The sequence below is a fragment of the Triticum aestivum genome, chromosome 4D (genome assembly GCF_018294505.1).
Source record: "Triticum aestivum cultivar Chinese Spring chromosome 4D, IWGSC CS RefSeq v2.1, whole genome shotgun sequence".
Lineage (NCBI taxonomy): Eukaryota > Viridiplantae > Streptophyta > Magnoliopsida > Poales > Poaceae > Triticum > Triticum aestivum.
Window position 1 is genome coordinate 260,910,317 of NC_057805.1, and position 12,646 is coordinate 260,922,962.

The following is a 12,646-nucleotide window of genomic DNA, read 5'->3' on the forward strand; positions in this document are numbered from 1 at the left end:
CCAAACAGGGCTGCAATCACCCGTACGTGCTGCTCGCGTAGAGGAGAGTCGAAGAGCGACTTGAGCTCTTGCACAGCCGTGTCCGTCACCTCCAGGTCTTCCGGCACAATTCCCAATGTGCGCAGGAGCACATTCTCCGCAGGTGTGGCTCTTTGCGTGTTCTGTTGAGTCGATTTCTTGGTTGCCCGAGTGGTTCTTTTGGGGGTGAATGGTTCTGCTTCAAGCCGCAAGGTGGAAGCCTGGACTTCCTTGAGAATTGGTGGTGCTAGCTTCTTCACAATGCAAGAGCAGAAAGCCTTGAGTTTCGCGTACATCTCCACCTCCTTGGGTGTCAGTCCATTGGCTGGGTCGTTGGTCACTACCATCTCCAGGCACGTCTCTTTGGCGCCCTCTGCCACAGGCCCCTCGGCAAACCTTTCTCTTTCTGCATGCACACTCAGTGGCACAGCTACGTGAACAGGGTCACATGCAACGCTTGCATGACTCCCATCAGGCAGGGCCCCGACCGACGCGTGACCATCCGCTGGCTGCATGGCTTCCACCGCCAAGGCCACGCCAGGTGGCATCACCGCAAGCACCTCCAACGCGCTATCATGCCTTGGGTCCGCTACCACCTGCTTGTCCACAAGCAGCACGTCCGTCGTCAGGTTGGATGAGCCTCCCCGTGGCGCCACATGCAGAATATCTGCGCCAGTCGAGCAACCAATATACTCTCTCCCTTGGGATCCCAGCTCCCCCACATCGACTGCCACCTGCTCGAGGATTGGCCCCACCTTTTCGAAGGCGACAGGAATCTCTGGAGCTGTCACCTGCGGCCCCGCCATCAGCGCACCAGACTGGACAGCCACAGCGCATGTGCCCACCACTTCCTCCCGTTGGTTTGTCGCCACGTGCCCTTGCGGTCGGGGCGAGAGGATTTCGCTCGGGTTCTGCGCCAACGATCTGCCCTCCTCCACTTGTTCAGCGACCACCACCAATTGTGCGTCCAACCTACCTCCGGTCTCATTTGAAATCTCAACGTCCTTGCTGATCGAAGCACCCCGATTGGCTTGACCAGTCAAGCGCTTGAAAGCAGATAGGCGCCGCGTCAGCCTGCTCAGGATTGGGACAGCTGTGGCTTCCATCGCGGCGACAGGTGGGGACTCCATGGGGGGGAGGCGCCAGTCATGTCCCACTGGTCTGGACCAGGCCCCACCCCCTTCTCCAGCGACGGCGCCGCCGTGACCACCGACGCGGACATCCGGAACGCCGAACTGCCATGTCAGCCTACGCTGCCTCGGACCGCCACCCGCGGGATCACCATCATGGTTGTCTGGAAGACCGCTTTGACCACTGTCCGAAGAGCTCCCGAAGAACCACGGCTCGCCGGCCTCCCTCAAATCCATGACCATGTCGATGTGAATGAGAACCTTATATTGCAGAAGGGCAGGCGGCGCCTCCATGCCTGGCTCCGGCACAGCCAACCAACGGATCATGGGGATATCTTGTGGGCGCGCCGTCCATGCCGTGAGCTTGAACGAGGACAAGTCGGAGCGGGAAGCCGTCTCTGGAGCCACCGCCTCCACCTTGCAAGACGACCCGAGCAGCTCCTCCACCACTGAGCGATCCCAAGCATGGGGGGGATGCCCTCAATTACCAGCCACACCTTGAAACCAAACACCGAATGAACTGCCTGCGATTGCCGATTCCATGGCCTGAAGTGTAGTCTGTCTCCTTCGAACTCCACCGAGGGGCAAGCCGCCACTCTGTTCCGCACCTCCGCCGAAGCAAAAACCACCAGAAAATCCTCGGGCCTGTAGCAATGCACTGACATGAGCTCTGGGGGGATGTCCAACCTCCCAGCAAGAATCTCTTTCACGCACGCCGGCGCAAGCACCCTCCTTTGGCCGCCCACGTAGGCCACCATGGCGAACTGAAGGCGACGCTCCAGATCGGACACCATCGCGGAACGCCTGACGACGCAGAGCTCCGCGGGCACATCGACGGCCCTGGCCTCCACTTGAAGCCGCGGCGGCGCCAGGGGTGGCCACGCCGAATCGACACCCCGAGGCGCAGACTGGGGCGCCATGAACTGGCCAGAGCCGCTGGGCGCCGCCACGGGTGCTGGCCGCGGGGGAGGGGCCGAGCGACGCGCGACCTTGGCCACCGCCTCCCTGCGCAGGTCATCCACCGACGAGGGGCTTCTCGGTCGCTTGCAGTCCTTGGAGCCGTGGCCAGGCAGGCCGCATCTGAAGCAGACGATCTGGTTGGTGCACTCGTTCTTGTAGTGGCCCTTCTCCAAACACTTGAAGCACTTATCTCTCATCTCCGGCGAGATCTCGGCGACCGGCGGCGCAGGCCGAGCGGGGGCCCTCGCACGACCGCTCAGCCCGTCGGGGGAGTGCCTCATCCTCCAAAGCTCCTTCTTGGAGGAAGGCGGACGCTCCCACGGGGCCTGCAGCGGCCCAGGGGCAGGAGCGCCGTCCACCACCGCGTCCGGGCCGCGGGCGTCGGAGCCCTCAGAGCTGGACGAGAGCCCCAGCCCCGACACCACCGGGCGCTCTCCCTACGGGCGGAACGACGAGGTCACAGATCTGGGGCTAACTGCCATGGGGAAGGGGGGACCGGAGCCGGGAGGAGAGACCGGCGATGGCGAGAGGGGTGGTCGCCGCAGTCGGAGTGGCTGCGGCGAGAGCGCCTGGGCGCGGTGGACGGCGGCGCCGGAGTGGCGCACGGCGGGAGGGAGCGGGGGAGAGCGGGTAGGGGTGTCTCTTTTGGGGAGGTTTTGACTTGCAGAGCAATAACACATACCCAAGTTAGAGAGAATATTTGCCGTGCAATACCCCAAGAGGCAGGTCATGTATTTATATGGGCAATGACTTGATTGCTAAGATTACAAGTACAGGATAAGTACAACAACCGTGAGATATATTCTGGTTGTTTAAACAAGTTATATACATGCCTAAATCTAACCAACATAGTTAAGATCTTGTACGTTTTCTTAGAAAAGGATTTAGAAAAGGAGGAGGACCTCCGGCCTCTGCATCTGCAGCCACTTTATTAATTATTCACATAAGATCTTACAAAGTGATACAACAGTACGACTAAAGCCACCGTCTAGGTAACATCTGTCGCTACTCCTATCCAGTTGATGAAGGGATGCTGATAGTCTGGGCCTAATACCAAACAGACCTCGCAGCCAAACCTAACATCTAAGACCTGAGGTCCCAACCAGGACGCCTGCCCGGTATGGGGCACCCACCAGTCCGGCACACTTCTCAACCAGGACACCTGCCGGGTATGAGGCCGCCGCAGCCACCTACCACCAATCCATCTTCAGTGTTGTACTACTGCATCCACCTTGCCCGGCCTCTCTGCCATCGACGCCACCATGACACTAGACAACGTCACCCTCCTGCTCGAGTCCCTCGCCACACATCGGACGCCGAGTCTCCACTGCGCCACGCCGCCGTGATACGCCACCATTAATGTGTAGGATGAAGCGCCGCTCCCCCAAATAATCCGTCCACTGGTCCCTCGAGCTCGTGCACACCTCCAAGAATGACGCCACAAGAGGGAAACGGCACAAAAATGCCGCCGTCATCTGATCTACTGATCTAGGGTTTCCCCCGAAGGTAGCAAATAGTGGCCTGGAACTTCTCAACAACGATGCCTTCAACAAGGGAACGACACTGAATAGTGTCGCCATCGCCGGCCTCGACAGCAGCCGCGAGCAGGTCTTCACTCAGATCTGTTCCAATGGCCTCCATCAAGCTTCTTGTGCACGGATCATCCAACACCGCGGACGCCGCATCACCCATCGCGAGTCCACAGCCGCCGACACATCCTCCGTCGTCCCGGGGCCGCCGCCCCGGGATCCAGCCCTCGCTGGCCGCCGAGTCCTGCCGCCGCACGTCCGAAGCGCATCGGACCGGGCCGCCGCCGACCGCGACTAGGCCCCGACCAGATCTGGGAAGAGGAATCAACCTCCACTGTAGCATCTAGCCACGCGCCGGAGCATCCCAACGCCGCCAGCCCCTGGCCAGCGCCTGCCACGGAGCCCCGCACCCCTAGGTCGCCGTGCCCACAAGTCCATATCGAAGCTCCTGCGGTCCTCCTCCAGCCGCTAGATGCTCCCAAGACGAGAGTGAAGAAGAGACCTAGGGGAAACGCCCCGCCGCCCCCGTCACTGGAGCCCGCCCAGGCTTCGCCGGCGGCGCCTCAGGTGGCAGCGTGACGAGGGAGGAGAAGGGGAGGGCGGTGTGTGTCGCTGGGAGTCGCCCCCCGTGTCGCCAGAGGAGGGCGACGTGGGGGTTGTTATCGCCAGAGCAGGATCTTGTACGTTAACATTCCCCCTCAATGTCAACCTGTATGAAGGTGGAGACTGGAACGAAGACGTGCAAGCATCAACTTTGTCAAGGGTTTTGTGAATGCATCAGCAATCTGATCAGCGAAGGAGATGTACCGCACTTCCAATGCTTTCATGGCCACCTTCTCTCTGACAAAATGGAAGTCTACCTCAATGTGCTTGGTGCGAGCGTGGAACACCGGATTGGCAGTGAGGTATGTTGCGCCGAGGTTGTCACACCAAAGAACAGGAGCTCGAGGCTGAGATACTCTGAGTTCTCTCAACAAGGACTGCAACCATGTTGCCTCTGCCGTTCCATTTGCCAAGGCTTTGTACTCCGCTTCAGTTGATGATCGTGACACCGTTGGCTGTTTCCGGGCGCTCCATGAGATGAGGTTAGGTCCGAAGAAAATCGTGAAGCCACCTATGGACCTACGATCATCTGCACAACCGGCCAAATCCGCATCAGTGTAGATGCTTATTAAGGTTGATGGAGATCGCCGAAGTGTCAATCCTGTAGACATAGTGCCTTTCACAAAACGCAGAATTCTTTTCACAGCTTCCCAATGCACATCAGTAGGTCGTGAAAGATATTGGCAAACCTTGTTGACGGCAAAGGATAAATCAGGCCGCGTCAAGGCCAAATACTGAAGTGCCCCGACCGTGCTTCTCTACTGAAATGACTCTTCCTCATTCAGGCCATGTCCAGAATCTCTTGTGAGTTTGTCATGTGTACACATGGGTGTCGATACTGCTTTGCAATTCGCCATGTTAGTGCGCTGCAAGAGATCAAGTGCATATTTCTGTTGTGACAGAATCATTCCCCCTGAATTGCGAAGGACCTCGATACCCAAGAAGTACTACAAAGATCCAAGATCCTTCACCGGAAAAGTAGCAGACAATTGACGAAGAAGACGGTCCAATGCTGATGAAGAGGAGCTGACAATGACAATGTCATCAACGTACACAAGCATGTAAATGGTAACATCACCATGAACAAAGATGAACAGTGAGGTGTCAGCTGCTGATGATGTAAAGCCCAGCTGCTGAAGATGGTCACTTAGGCGAGCATACCAGGCCCGAGGTGATTGTTTTAACCCATATAACGCTTTGTGCAGTTTGCAGACGTAATCAGGATGAGCAGGGTCATGAAAACCAGGGGGCTGCTGCATATAGGCCTCTTTAGTTAGAATCACGTGCAGGAATGCATTGCTGATATCGACTTGCCGCAGGTGCCATCCATGAGACACAGCTAGGGAAAGCACAAGACGCACCATGGCTGGTTTGACGACAGGGGAAAAAGTATCCATGTAATCAATACCATGCTGTTGAGAGAAGCCGCGAGCTACAAGGCGAGCCTTGAATTTGTCCAGGGATCCATCAGACTTGTGCTCTACTTTAAAAACCCATTTGCAGCTGATGATATTCTTGCCAGCAGGACGAGGCACGAGGGTCCAAGTGTTCTTCTGTTGAAGAGCAGAAAACTCGTCTTCCATGGCGGAGCGCCACTTTGCATCACTGAGAGCAAGACGGTAGGACCGGGGGGCCGCATGAAAAGCGCGACGTCGAGGGTCATAGCGCACGGTGCCGTCGGAAGGGACCAGCGTCTTGACGATGTTGTCGCGGAGCCGTGTTGTCATCGGATGTGGCGCAGTCGGTGGCAGCGTGACAACAGACAGAGAAGCCGGCGTTGTAGAGGCCGACTCATGGGACATGGATGCCGAAAGAGTCGCCGAGGCTGGTGAAGCAGGCTCTACAGGGGAAGCCGCGTCAGGCAATCGTGGGCCAGGGCTAGGCACCCGAGGCCCAGAGGTGGGTGTGGACGACGCAGGCCCATCTGCATGGCGCATGCAGGGAGACATCGAGCCAGGGGGCGTCGTCGATCCGGGGGGCGACGATGAAGCAGTACCTGCGGTCAAAGGAGAGCTGCACGACGGGTTAGTGAGCAAGGAAATATCATATCGTCGCATGCAATCATCCACTATAGCTGGCTGGCTAACTGGAAAGATGGAAGGAGGGGTAGGAAGAAGAGGCTCGGTTGGTTGTGATTGTGGTGAAGGAGTTGCAAATGGAAACACATGTTCATCAAAAACAACATCACGCGAGATGTAGATGCGACCACTAGTACGATCCAGACACTTATACCCTTTATGCATTGAACTGTACCCGAGAAAAACACATTGACGTGAGCGAAACTCGAGCTTCCTATTGTTGTATGGCCGAAGGTTCGGCCAGCAAGCACAACTAAATGCACGAAGAAAGGTGTAGTCTGGTTTCTCATTCAAAAGACAAGAAATAGGTGTGGAATTTTTTAGCACACGTGTGGGCATACGGTTAATGAGGTAGCACGCGGTGATGAAGGCCTCATCCCAAAAACGAAGAGGAAGTGATGAATGAGCAAGAAGAGCGATGCCTGTTTCAACTATATGACAATGTTTTCGTTCAGCGATGCCATTTTGTTGTGACGTATGTGGGCAAGTGACGCGGTGTGTGATGCCTTCGCGAGCAAAGTAGCGATTGAGATGGTGATACTCACCGCCCTAGTCGGACTGAACAGCTTTGATCTTAGTATCAAGCATGCGTTCGACATGTTTCTGAAAAGTGTAGAAAGCTTGTTCTACATCAGATTTGCGTTTTAAAAGGTAAATCCAAGTAAAACGGCTGAAATCATCCAAAAAACTCACATAGTACTTAAAACCACCAACTGATGTGATGGCCAGACCCCAAACATCCGTGTGAATAAGTTCAAGAGGCGTATGAGTAACATGATTGGAATTATAAAAGGTAATTGATGTATCTTTGCTCGTTGGCAAGAATCACACACACTAGACTCGAGAGATGGTGCACAAGCGAATTTATTTGATCTAAGCACTAATTCAACGACATTCTTTGCTGGATGACCTAAACTGCGATGCCAAAGGTCCCGGGAGAGCTTGACACCGGCAAAAGCTCGACAATTATTTGACGAAAGGAACGAAGACTGAAGGCTTGGCACCGGGTAAAGACCATTGCGGCATCTACCGCGAAGAAGAACCGTCCTCGTTGCTCGGTCCTTAAGATAAAAAACATGAGGGTGAAATTCACCAAAGGCATCATTATCAGAGGCTAATCGATTAACAGAGAGCAGATTTTTGTCAGCATCGGGAACGTGCAGAATATTGCGGAGGTAAAGTGGTTTAGATGAGCCAGGTATAGATGAATGACCAACATGTGAGATAGACAAACCTGCTCCGTTCGCGACGTGCACCTTGTCCTTGCCGCCGTAGCGCTCGTGGATGGCGAGACGATCAAGGTCATTCGTCAGGTGATTGGTCGCCCCTGTGTCGACGTACCAATCTGTGTCGACGGAGTAGGAGCCCGTGTTGGCGGTGTTGGCGGAGCGCTCGCGCTGATCTTCAGGCTTGTGACGCCCGGATAATTAGGCTACAGTAATCCCACGTTAATGATGCCTCGTCACCATAGTTAGTGTTGTTAATCTCGCGTTAGTTCAAAACCGATTCAAATTCAAATTTGAATTTAAGTCAACCAACAATTTTTTTTCAAACATTCAAACAAAAATGTTCGGACTGTGCAAAATATTACATAGGTAATTATAGTGAAGAAAACACATGTTTAGAAAATGCTAAGATGCACTAAAATGATTCAAGTAGTGTAAACCTAATTATTTAAATGCCTTTACTAATTAATAAAATATCAAACTAAATTATTTAGGAACTAGACTTTTTGGGACAGTGGCCTAAATTGAAATACTAAATTAGAGGCCAAGTATATATTTTACACAAAACTAAAACAATAGGAAACAAAGAGAAAACAGAAAAGTAATAAATAAAAAAAGAAAACAAAACAAAAACCAAAAGAGGAAAAGAGAACCCCCCCTCCCACTGGGCTTCGGCCCAGCAGGCCACCAGCCCAGCTGGGCAAAGGCCCAGCCGGCCAACCCCACTCCCCCCATTAACCCCACCCCGACCGAACCCTATCTGCTATCCCCCCCCCACTCGCTCACCCACGACCCCCTCACTCCTCCTCCCGATCCAATCTGGATCGGGGCCGACCGCATCGCCCGTCGCCGCGCAGACCCCGCCGCCACCTTGCCGACACCGCACGGCGCTACCCCGCCATCGCCCGCCTCCTCAACCCTCTGCCCCGTGTGGATCCAGTCGGGGCAGCCGACGCCCCCGACGCCCCGCACCTCGCCGCTCGCCTATGCCGGACTGCCTCCCCGTCAACCTCGTCGTCTCCGTCCTCCTCCCCAAGCCCCACTGCCCCGTTCCCTGCGATCCCTCGTGAGGCCCCCCCTCTCCTCCTCTCCCCTGTCCCCGTGCGCACGTGCGTGCACGCGCTCACCGGCCGTCGCCCCGCAGCCACGCTCGTTGTTGCTCCCGTGCGCCACCGCGCGCATCACCGCTCCCGGTCGAGGCCACTTCCGCCCTGCTCCGTCCAACCGCGCCCGCTCGCTCCTTGAGCTGCTGCCGCCGCACCCTCGCTTGGCCTCGCCCCTGCCTCCCCCTGCCACAGCTGCCCCGCTCCATCCCCTCGTGCTCGCCCGTCGCCCCGCACCAGCCACGCCTACCCCGCGCCCTGCCCTGCCGTGCCGCGCCGACCGCGCCTCCCCGGCAGCCCCTGCTCGCTCCGCTCGCCGGCCCTTGCTGCTGCTGGACCAGCAGCGGCCGCGGCCACAGCCGCTGGCGGCGGACCCCAGCGCCCGCGTGCCCCCTTTCCCCCAGGTTCTGCTAGCCGCGGCGCACGGCGGGTGCTCCTGCCTGCGCCCGATAGCCCAGCACCCGATTGCCCCCTGGCCCAATGACAAGTGGGGCCCACGCCCCAGAACGTCAATTAAAAAAAGGATTAAAAAATTAATAAATAAAAATGAATTATTAATTAATTAAGTTAATTAATCCTGTTTAATTAATCTAATTAACTAGTTAGTTTAATTAAACAGTAATTAGTTTAGCTAATTCCTAATTAATCTAAACAGAGAATGACAGGTGGGTCCCACTAGACCCACATGTCAGTTTGACCAGTCAACACCTCTGTTGACTGCTGACGTCATGATGACATCAGCGTGCACTATTATGGATAATGTTGAATTAAATTAATTAAATAAATTCTAAAATGATTTAAAACTTTAGAAAATCATATAAAATAAACCGTAGCTCAGATGAAAATACTTTCTACATGAAAGTTGCTCAGAACGACGAGACGAATCCAAATACGCAGTCCGTTCGTCCGCCACACATCCCTAGCATAGCAAACACGCAACTTTCCCCCTCCGGTTCATCTGCCCGAAAATGCGGAACACCGGGAATACTTTCCCGGATGTTTCCCCCCTTCGTCGGTATCACCTCCTGCCGCGTTAGCTCACCTCTAGCACTGCGTATTGCCATGTTATGCTTTGTGATGCTTTGATTGCTCTGTTATTTATTGTGTTCCCCCTCCGTTACTTCTTTCCGGTAGACCTCGAGACCACTGTCGGTACCCTTGTGATCGACTACATCGACGACGAACCCTTCTTGCCAGAGCAACCAGGCAGGCCCCCCCCTTGATCACCAGATATCGCCTATTCTTCTCTATACTGCTTGCATTAGAGTAGTGTAGCATGTTACTGATTTCGGTTAATCCTATTCTATTGCATTGCCTGTCATTGTTGCTACAGTTGTTACCCTTACCTGCTATCCTACTTCAAGTGTTGATGGTTGACGAGACCACTTCAAGTGTTGATGGTTGACGAGATCGCTAGTTTCAAGAAAAGGGCAAAGGGAAAAAGGGGAACTTCAAAAAGAACGGCAAGCAAGTTGCTGCTCAAGTAAAGAAGCCTAAGTCTGGTCCTAAGCCTGAGACTAAGTGCTTCTACTGCAAAGGGACTGGTCACTGGAAGCGGAACTACCCCAACTATTTGGTGGATAAGAAGGATTGCAAAGTGAACAAAGGTATATTTGATATACAGATTATTGATGTGTACTTTACTAGTGTTTATAGCAATCCCTCGGTAATTGATACTGGTTTAGTTGCTAAGAGTAGTAACTCGAAACGGGAGTTGCAGAATGAACAGAGACTAGTAAAAGTGAACAAAGGTATATTTGATATACAGATTATTGATGTGTACTTTACTAGTGTTTATAGCAACCCCTCGGTAATTGATACTGGTTCAGTTGCTAAAGAGTAGTAACTCGAAAACGGGAGTTGCAGAATAAACAAAGACTAGTAAAAGGCGAGGTGACGATGTGTGTTGGAAGTAGTTCCAAGATTGATATGATCATCATCGCACACTCCCTGTACTTTCGGGATTAGTGTTGAAACTAAATAAGTGTTATTTGGTGTTTGCGTTGAGCATGAATATGATCTGATCATGTTTATTGCAATACGGTTATTCATTTAAGTTAGAGAACAGTTGTTGTTCTGTTTACATGAATAAAACCTTTATGGTCATACACACCAACGAAAATGGTTTGTTGGATCTCGATCGTAGTGATACACATATTCATAATATTGAAGCCAAAAGATGCAAAGTTAATAATGATAGTGCAACTTATTTGTGGTACTGCCGTTTAGGTCATATTGGTGTAAAGCGCATGAAGAAACTCCATACTGATGGGATTTTGGAATCACTTGATTATGAATCACTTGATGCTTGCGAACCGTGCCTCATGGGCAAGATGACTAAAACGCCGTTCTCCGGAACTACGGAGAGAGCATCAGATTTGTTGGAAATCATACATACAGATGTATGTGGTCCGATGAATATTGAGGCTCGTAGCAGGTATCATTATTTTCTGACCTTCACAGATGATTTGAGCAGATATGGGTATATCTACTTGATGAAACACAAAGTCTGAAACATTTGAAAAGTTCAAAGAATTTCAGAGTGAAGTGGAGAATCATCGTAACAAGAAAATAAAAGTTTCTACGATATGATCGCAGAGGTAAAATATTTGAGTTATGAGTTTGGCCTTCAGTTAAAACAATGTGAAATAGTTTCACTACTCACGCCACCTGGAACACCACAGTGTAATGGTGTGTCCGAACGTCATAACCGTACTTTATTGGATATAGTGCAATCTATGATGTCTCTTACCAATTTACCACTATCGTTTTGGGTTATGCATTAGAGACAGCTACATTCACGTTAAATAGGGCACCATCAAAATCCGTTGAGACGACGCCTTATGAACTGTGGTTTGGCAAGAAACCAAAGTTGTCGTTTCTTAAAATTTTGGGGTTGCGATGCTTATGTGAAAAAAATTCATCCTGATAAGCTCAAACCCAAATCGGAGAAATGTGTCTTCATAGGATACCCAAAGGAGACAGTTGGGTACACCTTCTATCACAGATCCGAAGGCAAGGCATTCGTTGCTAAGTATGGATCCTTTCTAGAGAAGGAGTTTCTCTCGAAAGATGTGAGTGGGAGGAAAGTAGAACTTGATGAGGTAACTGTACCTGCTCCCTTATTGGATCACAGAAATCTGTTCCTGTGACTTCTACACCAATTAGTGAGGAAGTTAATGATGATGATCATGTAACCACAGATCAAGTTACTACCAAACCTCATAGGTAAACCAGAGTAAGATCCGCACCAGAGTGGTACGGTAATCCTGTTCTGGAGGTTATGTTACTAGACCATGACGAACCTACGAACTATGAAGAAGCGATGGTGAGCCCAGATTCCGCAAAATGGCTTGAGGCCATGAAATCTGAGATGAGATCCATGTATGAGAACAAAGTGTGGACTTTGGTTGACTTGCCCGATGATTGGCAAGCAATTGAGAATAAATGGATTGTCAAGAGGAAGACGGACGCTGATAGTAGTATCACTATCTACAAAGCTAGAACGTCGCAAAAAGGTTTTCGACAAGTTCAAGATGTTGACTACGATGAGAGTTTCTCACTCGTATCTATGCTTAAGTTTGTCCGAATCATGTTAGCAATTGCCGCATTTTATGAAATCTGGCAAAGGGATAAACAAAACTGCATTCCTTGATGGATTTATTAAAGAAGAGTTGTATATGATACAACCAGAAGGTTTTGTCAATCCTAAAGGTGCTAACAAAATATGCAAGCTCCAGCGATCCATCAATGGACTGGTGCAAGCATCTCGGAGTTGGAATATACGCTTTGATAAGTTGATCAAAGCATATAGTTGTATACAGACTTGCGGTGAAGCCTGTATTTACAAGAAAGTGAGTGGGAGCACTACAGCATTTCTGATAAGTATATGTGAATGACATATTGTTGATCGGAAATAATGTAGAATTATTCTGCAAAGCATAAAGGAGTGTTTGAAAGGAGTTTTTCAAAGATAGACCTCGGTGAAGCTGCTTACAT